This window comes from Opisthocomus hoazin, chromosome 1, assembly GCF_030867145.1.
Source record: "Opisthocomus hoazin isolate bOpiHoa1 chromosome 1, bOpiHoa1.hap1, whole genome shotgun sequence".
Classification (NCBI taxonomy): Eukaryota; Metazoa; Chordata; class Aves; order Opisthocomiformes; family Opisthocomidae; genus Opisthocomus; species Opisthocomus hoazin.
In genome coordinates this window covers 14,801,879-14,819,316 of record NC_134414.1, presented here as the reverse complement: position 1 = coordinate 14,819,316, position 17,438 = coordinate 14,801,879, and the positions used below count along the sequence as shown (strand labels likewise).

At 43.6% G+C, this 17,438-nt stretch overlaps 1 protein-coding gene across 2 annotated transcripts in view; it reads left to right on the top strand.

The window, feature by feature from the left end:
- Nucleotides 1-27: 27 nt before the first annotated feature.
- The window catches only part of SMCO4 (single-pass membrane protein with coiled-coil domains 4), a 28,945-nt gene continuing 11,534 nt past the window's right edge, over nt 28-17,438 (top strand). The window contains exon 1 of one of the 2 annotated variants that reach the window (XM_075425715.1): nt 28-160. The gene's annotated coding sequence lies outside the window, so the exon portion shown is untranslated. Of the gene's footprint in view, nt 161-2,508; nt 2,532-17,438 lie in introns of those variants that run through there. The other variant, XM_075425803.1, reaches the window with a different exon arrangement.

The window sequence follows — 17,438 nt, the reverse complement described above, 5'->3', positions numbered from 1 at the left end:
CTCCGGGCGGCGCGGCGCGGCGCGGCGCGGCCGGGCGGGCGGGAGCTGCCACGTCCCCTGCGCCGAGCGGAGCCCGCCCGCGCCGCGGCCCCACGTGTGGCGGAGCGGGGAAGTTGCCGGCGGCCGGCCCGGACTCGGCGCGTACCTCCCGGTCCCTCGGGTGAGCGCAGCTCCGAGGAAGGACGCGCGGCGGCCGGCTCCCGCCCGCTGTCCCGGGGGAGGCCGGCGGGGCGGCGGGGAGCGCTGAGGGGGCGCGGGTCGAGCCCGGGGGAGCGGCGGGCTCGGCTGCTGGGCGGGCCAACTTCCTGCGGACTTGGGCTCCGAGCGCTCCTTCCCGGGGCGGCGGGAGCGGCGCCGGGGTCCGGCGACCGGCGCGGCTCAAACCGGAAAGTTTTCAGGGGCGGTGTGCGGGCCGGGTGCCGCGGCGGGGGGCCGGGAGGCGGGCGGGGGCCGCCGCCTCGGCGCTGCGTGGGCGAACGGGGGGGCCGCGGCCGGCGCGGGGACCCCTCCCGCTGGCCCTCGGCGGGGCGGCCCGGCCCGGCGGCTCCGAGCCCCGGAGCGGAACCGCCCCGGGCAGAGCCCCCGCCGCGGGGGAGGCCCGGGGGCGGCGGGGCGGGCGGGGAGCTCAGGTGAGCCGCGGGCTGAGCGCCGGGGGGCTGAGCGGCAGCGCCCGAGGGGGACGGCTGGGGCTGGGCGAGGAAAGCGGCTCTGAAAAACACTGGCGACTGGGAGACTTTCAGGTTTTATGGTGGGGTTTTTTTTTCCCCTTCTTAATTTCGGTTCCCCAGTCGCGAGTGCAGCTGTGCTGAGACGCGACCGAGACCCGTGTTTAGGCAGCCTGTTGGAAAAAAACCCCAAATGTCAGGAAAGTATTAAAAGATGACCCAGGAAAAGATCGAGATAATCCGTTCTGAATGTAAAAATGCGGCTTTTGTGTCTTTTTTTAAGCACCGTGACCTTCGTTTTGCGTGTTTTGTCCCTGCGATGTGCTGGCGTGAGTTCGATTCGTGGCTTTTTTGGTTCTCCTTACTGTTGGTTACCTCAAAAATAATAAAAAAAAAATGTATTTTTTGTTACGTTTCTAGACTACTTATGGTTCAAACCTTCTTTTAAAGCAGTAGAGAAAATAAAGGTTCTGCTGTCATAGAGGTTTCCGTTCTGGGGTCCCGATCCTGCCCAAAATCTGCATGAGGTTTTTTTTATCAGCCGGTGCAGTGCTGCCCTGGGCTGGGACCTCCTGGGGTTTCCATGTTTCCTTCAGTTTTGAAAATTTAATTGTCAGGTATTTTTAGCTTTGTTAAAAAATTTCCTCCTTTAAATGAATCAGAAGTCTTGCAGGAATTCCCTGATGCCATGTTAAAAAAAAAAAGTGAAATGAGTTTCTCATTAGTACATTTTTAATAACTTTTTGCTCTCCCTCTCTCTCTTAACTGCCTTTTAGTGGCCTATTTATAGCATACAGACCTCCTAGACTGAAGTTAAGACGAAAGCTGATTTTAGACTGTTCTCAGCCTTTGTAGGTAGAAATTTGACTGATCTTTGTCAGATCCTCATCACGGCAATTTTAGCTGCTGCTTTCCCTCGTGCTTTGTGGGAAATTTTGGGTGCAGCTGTCAAATACCCCCTTATCCCGTAGGAAACTCTAGGAACTACCTGTTTCTTCAGAGCTTTTTCCAGCGTGGGCTTGCGCAGGTCTCTTACTCTGCTCCTTGTGAGGGTTTTGGCGGAGCTGTGGACCACAAAGACAGGGTGGTACAGAAGAGCATGGACAGCACTGGCAAGCATGCAGAGGTAAAGACGAGCCACGTACAGAGCCAGGCATCTTCAGGTGCTGCCAGGGTGGATGTCGGAAAGACCTCCTTCTAGGGAGTCCTTAGTATGCTTAAGATCCTTTTGGGATGTGTTTGGTGTTCACAGAGTGATAGGACTGCTTTGTGCGAGACATGAGATGTTTGACAGGGGTCGCATGCTCACACCCTCTGTCTGTGGAACACCAGTTGAGCTTTGAAGCTGCCCCAGAGCATCAGACTGGGGTGGAGATGGCTGCGTGTGAGGTGACAACCCTCCGTCACACTCCCTAGCTGACCGCTGGTTCGTTGCCCCTGGTTTGGAGGTGTGCACGGTAACTGAGAGAGTGGACTGTTTCCTCACTGGTCACTGCTGTATCCATGTGCTAGCAAAACAGTATCTTTTTTTTAAATTTTAAATCTAATTGTGTTTTTCTGTGCATTAAATAGTGAAGTGCTTTTGCATGTTTATGAGCTATACATGCTGATTAGGTGATATGAGCAGGCTTATGGGACGGTAGATAAACTATACACAAAATCTTTTGGCCATGGCAGTTAATGTGTAATGTAATGCTGTTTCCTTGTTCATTTTTATTACAAATTTTTGTTCTCCATCATCTTTCTCCCTTGCCTGTTACTTTGAAGCCCAACAAGACTTGTCCAGGAAGCCAAGAAGCAGTGGTGTAGAGGAGCTGAAAGAATTTCTTCACGAAGAGTCACAGGAGACCTGCCCTGGTTCAGCAGGTAGCACTGCTTGACTGCACTCAGAGAGAGATACTTACATCTTTTACAGTGGTACCAGAGTTTGAGGGAACTGAGCATTAATTCTTTCTGCTGAACTGGGCTGGGTTTTGCTTTTCCTTTTACAGCTGTGCCCCAGCTGCTCCCAACGCCATCTGAGCCCTTTGAGAAAGGAACTGGCATCTCTTGATTCAACTACTTTGGTCCAGGTGCTCCAAAATAAAATGATCTCTGTGCTAGTCTCTCCATCATGCACTGCAAGAAGCATCTGTGGGTGGACTGATGTCCATGATGTCCAATAGAAATTTGTGTTGCTTGCCAGTCTGGGTTTCTCTGTTTTTTGGCTGATAATGGAAGTCCTGTTATGCTTGGAGAAATGTCCTGTGAAGAGATCTTGGCTGTTGTCTCCTTTGGAGGTCTGCTAAGGTTGGTTGCTGTACCAAGACCACCAGAGCAACAGCAGGGCTGCTCTGTAAGACCACAAGTTCTGTAACAGGTGGCTTTTTTTTTCAGAATGTAAAGAGATCCTGAGGGGTCTTCATGATTGTGCTGTTCTGTGTTGCTCCCTTTTTTTTTAATTATTGCAGTATCAGCTTTCCAGTAAGTGCTCCGTGAAGCTGAGAAGTTACCTTCCTTTCTATCCATTATGGGAAAGAGTTATGTTGACAGATGTGGGCTCTGTGAGGATCTGCTGAGCTCTTAATCCTGTTTGTGGCTAATAGGCCATGCTAATGTGGAAGGGCATCTCTTTGAGTATATAAAGGTCTTAACTGTTTGCTACCTTAGGGGAATGTGCTGTTAAAATGCTGTAATTGTCTTAGCAGTAGTGGCAGGCCATGAGGTGTTCGATATAAAACTCTGCAACAGTGCGGGCCTCCTCCCCCAACTTTTTTTTTTTTTCTTTTTTTTTTTTTAGATTGTTGCTTGTAAAGACAAACCCTAAAATAGTTGCTGTAGGCAATAGAGGAAGCAGGTTTTGTATGTTGAATGTAGCAAACAGCCAGAGATCAGATATTTGTGAGCCCTTTAGGCACACATGTATCTTGGAGGGATGAGCATGTGTGATAGTATTCTCTTTGTCGTATTTTGCCCTACAACTAGTTCAGTTTCAGGGTTTTTATTGTCTTCTCCATCCTGCTTCATTTGATTTCTTGTACACCATTTTTGGTTGCAAAGAAGTTGGTTGCTTCTTTAAACGCGAGCTCTGTGCTTTGATGTCAGTGTGACTGGGAGTTTCTGACCACTTTTGTCATTAGAAGTCTTGCAGCATTTCTCAAATTTTAGGGCATACCCCAGCCGAATTATTCTGTATTAAAGTTCTGAAAGTATAAGCATAATTTTAAGTATATTAGCAACTTGGCAGAGACTTCTCTGTCTGGTCCATCAGTATGCTGGTCAAAACTTAATCTAAATAAATAGTGTGCAGTGATAGGTCTTTCCCCTGGAGTTTCATGTGAGTGTGGAAAATGCCACTTTCCACCCCATGTGATTAATGTATGCTGTTTAAGCAGCTACTTTATTGGAGATGGGGACTGCGTTCTTGGGTTGAAAGGAGTTAACATTGTGTAGCTTGGTGGTGAGATTCTTTGGGGCTTCTGAATGAAGTAACTGCTTGCCTTCCCTTTCGCTAATACACAGTATTAAAGGCACGTGCAAGATAGGGACCTTAGTTCCATGTTAACCAAGGGTTTGGTGGAGGATGTTGATAAAACCAGAAACTGGAGCTGGCTTTGTAGATGGAAGACGGAGGGTGAGTGATTGGTGACACTGACTTGGAGTATGCGAGATACTTGATTTTTAGGTTTCTCTTGAGCAGAAGTTGCTAACAGTGCTGAAATACTTGTATTTTCCCCCTTATATCAAGTACTGTCTATAACAGCTGCAAGGGAAGGCTGCTGCTGTAACCGTAATGTGTTCTCTAACTGGCTTATAAAAATCAGACACAGTAATAGGGAGACTCGGTGAAAATGTCAATCTTGAGGAATGTTTTTTTTTGTCCTCTTAAACAGGTGGTAAGAATAATGCTGGGCTTTCCTCAGTCCTTTGCAGGTGCCTGTGGACTTCCTGAGGTCGAGGGACATAGAAAAGGAGCCTGACTGCACGCAGAGTGGGTGGGTTCTGGCCCACTCGGATGAGTATTGACTTTCTGCATCGTGGCAGAAGGTCAGAGGAGGCGAGTGTACAAGGTTTTGTGAAATGGCCAGATGTGCAGTAGTGGGAATGCTAAAGCTCATTATCGGACTTACCAAGGCCTGTAAACCAGGCTGGAACGTGAACTCGTGACTGGCGCCTTAAGCCGTGGTGCCAGCTAGCCTCCCATCTGCTCCCTTTCGTGACTTCTGTTTTGTTTGGATTGCACATGTTTTCCACTGGACTTTTTCTAATGATCATTTTCTTTGCGCTGTAGCTATCTGTATTTTTTTTTCCTTTTTTACCCCCAGCTGTTCTTTGTCAGTTTGTCTGATTTTTTTTTTTAATTGCATCGTTAGTTTTCTCTCCTTCTGTGCATCTCCCCCCATGTTGTTTACATTTGTTCTTCCTTTATTCTTCTTCTTATATTTTTCCTCTTTTAACTCTTATCCTGAGAGGAACCAGTTTTACTCTTGGAGACCAGCCCTTTCTTATTGATTGCCAGCTGCTTTTATTGAAACTAATTTGCATTCTCTGCTCTTATTGTGCTAGACAGAGGACTAGTGATTTTGAGTAAAGCTCTTTCCCCAAAGGCTTTACTCAGAAATTGTCTCTGTATTTCACAAAAAGAGTGGAAAATAAAGAACAGCACCAGTGCAAAAGCTGCTTCTGCCTAAACCAATGTGTTTGTGTCTTTGTCACATGAAGTGTAGAAATGTGGCCTGTCCTGCTGCAGGCACAAATGACTTCTCCAGGCTGAAACAAGCTGGTGGGGTGAAGAATGATATGGCCTTACATTTACTTATGTGGGCACCCCTTGGACTCTGGCAGTAACAAGTCCAATCCATTTTGATTGTGACTGTGTATTGCCTTGGTACTTTTGTTTACAAGCACTTGTGTAGCTGTGATTTTTGTTTTTGTTGGCCATAGGCAGCTCTGAAAAAGATATACCACAGCTAAAGAGTTGAAGAGCTGTGGCTGTGTGATAGTAAACCTGGAAAAAAATTAAATCGGAGCAGGTGGCTGGGGGGGCTTTAATGCCTGAAGTTCTGCTGGCTTTCAGATAGGGTCTGTGATGAGGGTCTTTAATAAGGCTCCTTGAGCCTTATTAGTTACTAAATACAAAAACCTTGTGTTCAGGATGTGTTGATTTTGGACTTTGTATTATGCTTAGAGGTATAGATAATCATGATTTGGATGTACCAAACCTCAGGGTGTATATCCATCTTCTCAGACGGCTTTCTGTTTATAAATCGGTCTCATTGCCTTTTCACCCGGTGTGAGTTTGATTTTGTTTGACACCTTGGCTTGCTTTGTATGTTTGGAAAGGAGTTCTCTGACTGTGGTACAGCACTTGGTATCGGGTTTGGGGAGGAGGTGTGTTGTATAAATGTGTTATTAAAACTCATCAAAGTGCTTTGCCTGTGAAATGTTCGTTCCTAGCATGGCTGCTTACTGGTAGTTAGAAGTCAGTAAGGTCTTACACTTTATATAGCTTTGTTGCATCAGGAAACGTCTTGTGCTTGACTTTGGCACCCAGCTAGAAGGATTACAAAAATAAGGAATTGTTCAGGTGGAGCTGCAGGATGCAGCTTTTAGTTATGAAAGTGCATGCTCAAACACAGCTTACGTACATGGCTGTCACGATACAAGTAGGATACAAGGTCCCAGAGCCTTTTATTAGACCTTACTGATGCCAATATAAAATACAGCTCTGAGCCTGCAGTCATGCCACAAAAAGGCTCAGGGAATTCACCTGCAGTTCATAGAATCATTTAGGTTGGAGCAGACCTTCAAGATCATCGACTCCAACCATTAACCTAAGACTGTCAATTCCACCACTAAATCCATGGCCCTAAGCTCTGCCTCTGCACGTCTTTTAAACACCTCCAGGGATGGGGACTCCACCACCTCTCTGGGCAGCCTGTTTCAATGCCTGACCACTCTTTCAGTGAAGAAATTTTTCGTAATATCCAATCCAAACCTTCCCTGGTGCGACTTGAGGCCATTTCCCCATTTCCTATCACTTGTTACTTGGGAGAAGAGACTGACCTCCACCTCACTACAAGCTTCTTTCAGGTAGCTGTAGAGAGCGATAAGGTCTCCCCTCAGCCTCCTCTTCTCCAGACTAAACAGCCCCAGTTCCCTCAGCCACTCCTCATAAGATGTGTATTCTAGCCCCTTCACCAGCATCGTTGCTCTTCTTTGGATATGCTCCAGCAGCAAAATGTCTTTCTTGTAGTGAGGGGCCCAAAACTGCACACAGTTGTTTGTTTTTGCAGATTTAGATCTACGTAGAAACCAGTATGCTTGCCGTACTGGGTCTCACCATCAACCCACCACACCCACCATCATGGTGCAGCCTTCTTTGGGTGGGAAAGCATGCTGTTGAAGTCCAGCACAGTTTAGTACAGCAACCGAAGGATCAACATCTGTCCTAAATGGCTTGAGGGGTTTAGGTGGCAATGTTGCATAGCATCAGAGAAATTCAAATTTACTGAATTGGTTCTCTTTAGAGGAGTGGCTTGTAGTTATGCTGTTATAATCTGTGAAGTATGTTTGAAGGCTTGGAGACTTGGGGTTACATGTGGTGAAGGACTTCAGCATGGAGGAAGGGGGTACATGTCAACTTCTTGCCTAAATGTTTGCGTTTGATACAGTTAATCAGAAGTCTCGATACTGGTTCTTGCAGCTAAGTTGAGATTATTTCAGTCTGCAGAGCAGGCTTTAGCCAGTTTCCTTTCATTGTTAAAGTCTTTCTCATAGTGGTAAGAGAAATATTTAACGAGATGGGAAACAGTCTCTGTAAAAGTAAGGTTTGCTTTGAAATCTGGTTGCCTGAACTGTTTCTAAGTCTTTTACATTTCTAAAAGTTGAAGCTGACTTCTTTCTGTTGCTGATTTATTTAGCATGTTAATTCAATGTACAGTAATCTCCAACAAACACACTTTTGCTTTTTTTTAAATGACGTTATAAATTGGGGAAGAGAAAAGGAAATATTTGTATACAATCATTTTATTGTTTTTTCCGTGTCTTCCAACTATAGCACTGCCTTCCTGAGTCAGAGAAAGTGAGACCTTTATGTTCCGTGTCCAAAGGAAACACAGTGCAGAAGCCAACAGTAGAAGTAGGAGTGAGAATCCGTTTGTGTTTTCAAATGCTTGCCTTTGTTAGTAAAAGGATCAGTTACTACTATTAAACTGGATGATTTTTTAAAAAAAGAAAGTTACTAAATTTAGTGTGTGCATAAGGGGGAGGAAGGGGAGTTCCAAACACCCAAAGAAACCTCTAAGCATAAATCTTTGGAGCAAATTTGATAACAATCAGAAATATTCGAGTTGGTGTGTATGTCTTAACATGGATCTGCTCCTGGACTAATAATTCCCCTCGTAACACAGATAGGGCGTAGCTGTATCTGCAGCCTGGTGGACTGACCTACCCTTCTCTGCCCACACTCAAATAATTAGACAGGAGTTGGATCTTCTCTGTAAGCCTTCTAGCTTTGTTTTTTTCAGTGCTGTGCTCAATTTAAAATGCAGTGCTGAGAGACTGGCCTTTTTTAGCTTAGGAGCAGCACCAGTCTAACAAACGCTGCGGCTTTTGAACTGGAGCTGGTTTGCATCTGATCTCTGAACAGGAGTGAGGAATGTTGGGTCTGCCTGTGGTGTACCACCCCGTCGTGCCCCATGACTGGTTCTGGTAATTCAGAGCTGTTGACAGCTGGCTTAGCTGGTTTTTCATGTTCCCTTCCTCCTCCTTTGTGTATGTTCCTGAGATGCCCGGCTGCCAGTGAGAGGGTAGGCTCAGCTGTCCTTGGTGACTTTGAAAAACTTCTGTGGGGTGTTTTTTTGGGGGGAATGGGTGTTGGTGGGTGTTGTGTTTTTTTGTGGGTTTTTTTTTGTTTTGTTTTGTTTTTTATGTTTGGTTTGGGGTTTTTGGAAGAAGGTACCTGTGTACTGGGTGCTTAAATTTTTAATGTCTGCATGTGTTTTCTTGGCAAAGATCAGTTTTCCAGTGCCTCTCGCAACAATGAAAAGAACCCACTGGCCCCTAAAGCTTTCCTACTTAATGCACTTCCTTGACGTTTTCAACTACTTTGTGCTTTTGCAAGGATATAACCCTGGATATTTTACATATCCCGTGTTGCGGAACTAAATCACAGTTTTGGGGTTTTGAGAGGTGCAACTTTGATGATAAAGGCTGTTTTTTTCTTGTATGACTTTATACTCTGTTCTGGGCACTCCTAAAGGAGAAATTCAGTGTGAAGAGAGGTCTTCTGACAGTTTTGGCCTTAGCAACCCTTAGAAGCACAGAAGAAGAAAAATTAAAGGAAAGAGCTGTAGTGTGCAGAGTCTGAAGAATTAGCATCAGTATTTTCAGTCTCCTTTTCATATAATGTAAGGGAAGAGGTGCCTGGAGGATGAGATCTCCCCCGTGGTACTAGCAGGGAAGCACAGACAGTATCTGAGAGCCAGATAAGGCCCCACAAGCAGCAGAAGCGTATTATACTGCCAAAGCTTTCTGGGCTGTGGTCAGTGTTGTAAAATACAGTTTAAGAAACAGTCAACAAAATACATTTTCCAGCAGTTGAAAAGGCTTCCGGTAGTGATTCCTCTTCATCTGTAAGCTTCAAATATATTTGATAATTCCCATAGAATGCAATTCAAAAGTATTTTTAAGCTTAACCGTATTTTAATTAAAAAGATGCATCATGGCAGGATAGTCCACATTGCACGTTTCCCGAACAACATATACTACCTGGATAAATGACTGAAGACTTTACTATGTGGCATTTATTTGCTGCTGTCTTCTGTGCCAAATTTTAGTTGTTGCTGGCCTTTTTCTTGTTTTGTGAAATGAATGTATATGAATTTTTCTCTGAGTATTTTCATTCTGTGAGTGTTTTTATTCATTGTGTGAAAATAATAGGATGCTGTGTTACTAAAAATAAAGAAAATTTAGGTTGTAGGCCTATATTTTCATGTCATCTGCTTTTTTTTTTCCCCTGTAAGAATTACAGTATATGCTGAATGTTTGTTAAGCTTGAGGAGGGATATAGTTGCTTTCCAAAATAAATACTGTTTATGAAAGTTTATTTGAAGTTAGCTACAGGAGAGTGAACATGCAAGGGGAGGGAATATAATGTTTTCTTTGGAACATACCTTTGCTAAATATATTTTTAAGGGTTGCTAATCTGGTTCCTGCCTGGGAAACCAAGGAAGTCAAAGAGAGAAGGAGATTATGGACATATCTGTTACTTCAGTGCTGTGGCGTTTCTATGACTTCCACCTCCTCCGCAGTTGCAAGCGCAGCACGAAAGGGAAATGCAACTTGTGTTGAAAACTTCCAGGTTTCCTGTTTCTCTGAGCAAGCTGGTTTCTGGCTGAGCCAGTTAACTTTTACTGCTGGGCCGTTTCTCCCTATTTTCCATTACCCTGGAAAATCTGTGGTCTCCACTGTTCCTGACCACCCTGGATAGATAGTGATCTCTTCCCTCCAGACTCACAATACCAACAGTGTACGGCATCAGTTATGTGCAAGTCCCATTGAATTCTGCTGTCAGTTTTATTTCTTGTGAATAAAGTGTTGCTGTTACAGAATTCCAGGGAGCCCTGAATATAAACGTATCAATTATCTGTCAACACAACAGCATCTGTCGTTGAAATTGGGTATCATTTATTTGGCATCAGCATAGCAAAGATTTGGCTGACAGCCAGAGTGAAATATTCCAGCAGAAACTGCTACAACAGGAGCCATCTCTGAAGTAATTCTCTGAAATTCAGGTGCTCTAACATCATCTTTTAATAAATTCTTAAGACGTTAGGGACCTTAAGCAAAAAGCCTTTCAGGTTCCACATGCTTGTCTACTTTTATTTCTTTTTCATGTCCAGATTTTTTTTTTGTTGTTGTTCCTGCTCTCTGAAGAGAGGTTCTGGGATGTGTATGTCCTGTGATTTAATACCATTTTTTGGCTTCCTATTTCATATTCCAGCACTTGTTTACATAAAAATTCCAAATGAGTGCAATCAGTGATGGCGTCTTTGGGGAAACTTTGCTTAACTGTGAGAGAGGCAAGGCTTTGAAAATAGGAGAGTAAGAAATTATATCCCTTTTCCTCTAAAAGAGATGTAGTTGTTTGGGTTTTCTATTTTTTTTTTAATTATTATTATTAACTTAGTGTGTCCAATCTTCCTCACTTTTTCTTAGACCTTATCTAAGTAAGTTCTTGTTCCCAGAGATATGAGTGAGTCAAAACAGTAATTTCAGAAAGTTAGGGAGGCCCTGAGTCCGTAAGACACTCCATTTGTCACAGGCAGAATTGCCATGGTTCAGTAAATATATTAGAGTACCTGTGGGAAATCAGAAACTCGGATCACCACTTTGCTTTTAGGGATGATGCTTATCACACTTGAAGGAGGTAAAGAGGTAACTGTTCAGTTTCATGGTATAGCTTGTAATAGTCAGCTGGTTGATTCTGATGTAAATATCTTTTTAAAAATGAAAACAGGAAGATCAAAGTTGAAAAGCAAAATATATGGCAGAAAGACTTGGGGTCATGTAATGTATCAAATGTTTAGCTTGTGTCTCTTTGCTGAGGAGGCTCCAAACAGTCCCCGTCCCTTCATCAAATTATAGCTCTTCCCTTATGTGCTAAAGAAACTCCATTCTAGGAAAGCGTTAAGAACAGTGCAGAGATAAAAGTAGTTGGGAGAAAATATGCATTGGATTTTCAGTGCTGGAAGAAAAGCTTGTAGAATAAAGATGAGCTGGGGATTTTTTTAAGGTTTTTGGTTTTGTTGTTTTTTGTGTTGTTTTTTTTTTTTTTCCCTGAGGTTTGAAGTCCTGTGAAGTTTGGTTTCTCTCAGAGGGGAAAGAACAATGAACGGGAGGGAGGTCTGTCATATTCTCTGCATTTTAAGTGGGTTGGTTTCTGTTTGGGTAGAAGAGAAGTAGTAAATTTGGATTAACTCTTAACTTCGTGCTCTCAAAAGAGATTGCAAATCTAGAGTTAAATAATGAAACATCTTTAGGAAAATCAATGCCATCTTTATCCAAGCTCAATTTATTCAAGAGGTCAGCTTTGTTGCTGGCCCTGGCATAGCTTGAATTTAATGATTAACCTCTTTGTGACTGTTCGTGTAACTTCTGGCTTTCCATCTGGTACTTTATATAAGCATAAGCCAAGATGATAACAGAATGCTGTGGTAGAGTGGTATGTGCTATTTGGGGAAAAATCGCTTTCCAAATCCTATATGCAGTATGCATCAGCCCCAGTGAAACGGAGAGAAGCCCATTAAGAAATCCGATTAGCTATCTGCTCTCTAGATGAGTTAAAATCTCTGTCCAGTATGGCAATCAGTGTTGTCTAACTGGTAGCTTATCTGGTAGTCGTGCTGTCGCCTTTTATAGAGGCACCTTCTCTTGCAGTTCTGCCAGGCGTTTGTATTCATTTCAGCCACGTAGAACACTGAGCGTCGAAGTGATACCCTGTAATAAATTTTAAAATCCTCTTCAGTGCTGAACCTGGCACTGTCTTGTTCTGTTGTGTCGCCCTTCCATTCAGCAGATTTCCGTGTGAAATCTAGAAATGTCATGTAAGCAGTAGCATACAAGAGGAGGGAGAGCATGTTTTGTGTGAAGGCAGCACGGAAAAGTGCAGCATTAGGTTCAAGGTTCAAAGCAAAGTATTGTCAAGTAGTAGACAGTGTGCTTGCTCTAGCGGTGATCATCTCTGTAATTTTCTGCAGGTTAAAAAAAAATCCATATAATTCTTGGAAGTAAATATGAAAAAGATTTCAGAAGTAGCTCTAGTTAGTGTAATAGCCTGTGAAGTCTGGATTGTTTTCCTGTTAAACTAGAGAACATGAGGAAGAGCAATTCTAGTACCAGCAGTCTTTGTATTTATCTCCATAAAGTACAGATCTGCCTTCTATTCTGTATCCATAGATGCTCATGTCCATGGAGAAGACCTGGCTGAAACCTGTGGAGCACTGTAGTAGCAACTGAGACAAGTTGCCAGATGGGAACTGAATATCTCAATCAGCTCTTGCCACATGCACATAGATAGTCCTGGATCTATTGAAGGTGTCTTTTACTGGTAGTCATTGCTTCCCATCAGTGTTTGTTCATCTTCCATCTTTCACTTGAAGGAGGTGAATCTTGACTGCAGCTGTCCTGATGGTTATTTTTTTTAAGTGCTGTATACTTTTTGCTCTTGGGTTCCATCAAGTTACTGTGATCTTAGCTGGTGCTTTCCACCTTATTTTGTATTTCATTCTAAACTTGTTATTCTGAAATACATTAGTATTGTGTCATTTCTGTCTAGAGGTTTATGAACAATTTTGACCTGTTGCTGGTATCCACGATTGACTGAAACTTTAGCGTGCACTCAAGGAAAGTGAGATGATAGGTATGGTAACGCATAGTAGATAAAAGGCTATGCTTCTCCCTTCGCCTTCTCAAAAATCTGCTGTGTGGTTGTAGTTCTAGTTTCAAGGCTCAGCTAATTCATGAAAAGAAAATCTCACTTCTCTGTTGGACAGAGGGGTGAGCAGTGGTTGATGGACTGTATCATAGGAGGAGTAGGTAGATCTAGATATCTTCCGATATATCTAGCCCTTTGTAGGAAAAAGATAGTTCTCAGAGTCTTGCTGGAGGTGGTGCGTACTGTCCTCGCCTCCAAATGCACAGAACGTGCTTGTTGATTCTCTTGGTTTTTGGAGAGCTCATGCTCAAGAGTATGGGTGTATTACACTTGGCTTTATTTAGAATATTCAGGTTCTGTACTGGTTAGTAAGAGGCTCTGTTAAACCACCGCCTGGTTTTCTGTGCATGTTTGGTTTATTTGCCTCTCTGTGTTGAACCTCCATCCATTTTCTTAGTCTCCCCTCTTCCTCCCAGGTCAAATTAGTGGCAGTTTTTGAAGAAAATAACATTTTCCTTCACGCTTGCACTAGAATAAAATGCCACTTCTTCACTCTTAGGAGTGAAGTGCTATTTTATAGTATCCTCAGATTAAACATTGGGGTCGCTGAATCTACTGCTGGCACTGCAGCTCTTGAATTGAGGAACAGCCTGTTTGGAGCAGCATTTGCAAAACCATTTCAGTACATCTCACTATTACCAAGTCAGTACTGCAACCTTATGTAAGCCAGTCTCCATCCACTTAACTCCAGGACAACTTCGATGATTAATATTTATATAAAAGCTTTCATGTTTCCACAGTGAAATTGTCTCACTCCCAAAAGAAAAGGTGGCTTTTTCCCTGTTGACTCGGTGTGAAAAAGCTTGCAGAGGCTTTCAGCAGCGCTGCATCGGAGACATGTACATGGCATCAGCAGAAAAACTAGGGTCGTCTTTAATTCGGTATTTCATTTTGTGAAATTGCCTACTCTGAGAGAAATAAAACATTTACATGTATATTAACCAATGTTTGCGAGCTCTTGGAATAAAGCCAGTTCTCTGAGGGCCAAACAAACACTCTGAGTGAATGAGTAATAATCTGCCATTGTCACTCCTAATTTATGGATGGGTAGATAGAGCAATGTTTGCCATTTTAAGTTGTCCTATTCGCTTGAAAGACTAAAAATTATGATTAGCTATCGGCTTGGAGTATCTATAGCATGTCTGTTTATAGCTGATTTACTCAATATAGCTGTTGCATAAGTTCAAAACCTCCCCACGTGATAAGAAGTAATTGTGGAAGAGGAGAAGAACGCATGAAGGTTACAGCTGTTTTGGCACAGTAATTTGGAAGCTGCAGCCAGAGGCTGAAAAGATACATGGCATGTCCTCCTGACATGCAAGATCCCTGTGCCTCTTTTGTTTTCTGAGGAAATCTGCATCATTTCTCGTGTCGATAGTTAAAAATCTATGGATTCCCAAAATAATGGCTGTATTGAGCTTTTGTTGTTGATAGATGAGTAAGAGGAGGGCGTAATACTGAGTACTTTACGGTGGTGTTTTCCTGTGTCTCTGAGCCTTTTCATTTGCTTAATTTTTCAACAAATGTGGTTAAAAACGATTTTGAAAAGTTGGTTTTATGCATTTGTGAGCATGCTTTTCTCATGAAGTTAACAGGAATCTTGACAAGACTGGGCTGAATAAAAACAGCAATGAGACTTTCTTTTGTTGGGAAAGATGTGTGTTTTTAGTGGGAGTGCTTAAAATCCCACCCCTTTAAGGCCCATATTAAATGTTGCAGAAAGGCAAATAGCATAGCATCCCTCTGGAGTAGGAGTTTGAGGCATCGAGAGTCACTCTTGAGATGAAATAGTCTTCAGAACGTCCTGTGAAGTTTTCTGCGAGATCTCCTGGCAGATTGTGGAGGTGTGTGCTATATCACACCTAAATACATAGGTAGGAGATGGATGAGAAGTACAAACCTCGCTTGTCAGCCACTAAGAGTAAATAAATACAGTGCAGAGACAAGAACGATAATTGATGTCAGTCTTCTCCAACGGATTGACTTTTCCATCCGCTTCTTTTAGTCTTTATTTCACTTCCATGCAGCTTTTCTTCCATGCACTGGTTTCTTTCCTTTTGTTTCCATTCCTGTCTTGCACACCAAGGGGGCTTTCCTGCTCTTTCTCTCTGGGCTTCATTATCTCACTCACCTACCTGTCACAATTTTTTTTTTTTTCTTTTCCCCCACTGCATTAAACTTCCCATCTGTGGTCTTGTTAAATGAAATAACAGCAAGAGCAGTTGGTGGTGATGTTGCAGATACCAGGATGTCCGAAGCCCGGGGTGCAGCCATTAATATTCTGTCTGTAAGCTGTGGAAGACAGACTCCGAAGAGATGTCTGAGGACGTGATTCCTCGGCCCCTCTGAAAGGTCAGAGGTAGGACTTAGCTTCTGTACTGTGCAGCCTTAGCTGTCACTTTTTCTTCACAGGCACTTAGATAAGATTAAAAACTAATATATCCTCACTTTGAGAGACGGTCAAATAATACGTGATCCAGGCCCTACATCTACTGGATCATGGGCCTTTAAACACCCATTCCTGCACACCCACCACTCCCAAACCGTCCGTGGGCCCCAGCGCTGACTTGGCTTCCACTGTTACTGGATCAGGGTACAAACTGGAGTGGTTTGGTTGTGGAGTGCCTGCTGTTGCATTGACAAGAGGGATCTACTGAATATACTGCAAGACACACTGTTGAATTTGGGTGATGCGAACAATGAAGCAAAATTAGTTGTATTTTTAAGAGCTGCTTAATAAAAATGGGAAGTGGGGGGGAGAACCAACCACACCACAAAAACAACAAAAAAACCCCTAAAGACAAAAAAAATCCAAGACCAAAAAAACCCAACCAACCCACCCAACAGCTTGGAGCAGTGTTTCTTGAAATTGCTCTAAAATATGAAACTGTTAAGACTAATCTGAATTAATCTATACAAAGTAAGAAAGATACCTGCTTAGATCTCGGCAGCAGCAGGTGCTTGCATTATTATAAATAGGAAGCAATTACAAATTGAGGTGCTTATTAAATTTACCTTTATGATGCTTTGAAGAATTGCAGTGGAACAGAAGAGAAAAATTGCCCAAGGCCATGGCGTAGAAAGGTGACTTAAATAGCTGTGCTGCCAAAGGAAACGGAACATAAACTAGGATAAGTGATAGACTTGCTCAGAAAAGGTTATGTAACAGCGATGTGTCCCTAGCGTGGAGAGACTGGCTGAGAGCTTTGGAGGGATGTGATTGAACAGGGGAGGGCTTAATTTTTTTTAAGAGTTTTAATACAGTAGTGAGTTTATTATATTTTCCGTGAGATTGCACTGTAATCCTTTTCTAGCACTTCTGTTTCTCAAGTTTCTCCTTGTTTCCCTTTTCCCCTTCCCCCAGCTGACAAAAAATAGGAAATGTTCATGTTTGGGAAATGGGCTTATTCAGAATTTCTGCTGCCTTTTTGGATAAGGCTCTGGTGAGAATCCTGTACGTCATTTTGAATTTTCTAAAATTCTTGAAACGCTGTGGGGCCTCCGCAGAGAGGTGGCTGAGCAGAGCAGCTAACAAATCGTCAAGTAAACCAGATCAGAGCAGCAGGCTCAACTGGTGGAGGGCTGTTAAAAATGAATCAAAATCTGCAATGTTTTCTTTCTTTAATGAGATATTCGATTTAATTTGGCAGGGAACATACTAGGAAATGGTAGCGTGGGAAAATCGGTGCTTTGGGGAGCAGTGAAGTGCCCTGCGTGCGATCCGAGATCCTACTTTTTGATGTAGCAAAACACAAGCGTGCTTGCTGGTGGAGAGGAGGTCTGTGGTGGCACCGCGCCGCTCCTGCACCCTGCTCGTCTCAGTTCCTCTTTTGGAAGATGCCTGGCGTACAAACGGCGACGGCGTCTAGGTTAGACATGGCAGTAACACGCGTGCGCACACAGAACAGGCAGAGTCATCATCATCGCAGAGCGAAGGGGGAAAGGGAACGCGTGCGGGCAACAGGACTCCCGGCATCCCGGGCAGATCTGGGCACTGCATGTGTGGGCTTACGCAAGCTGAAGTGGCCTGTACGCCAGACCAACCATTTAGTGTATTTTACCTGTGGGTAGGAACTCAGCTGCATTCATATGCTTATGAGTTGCACGAAAAAGACAACTGAGGCAGTGCACGAGCATGGCTACCCTGGGAAAAGTTTGGGTCTGTTCAGCAGGGAATGAAGCTGATCCCTTGCGCGGAGCTTGTCGGGGTTAATGCACGCTTGTGGATCATCGGTGTGAATATAGCGGATTGCTTTAAAAACAACCTGAGCGGAAAGGAAGGCTGTACAGGAATA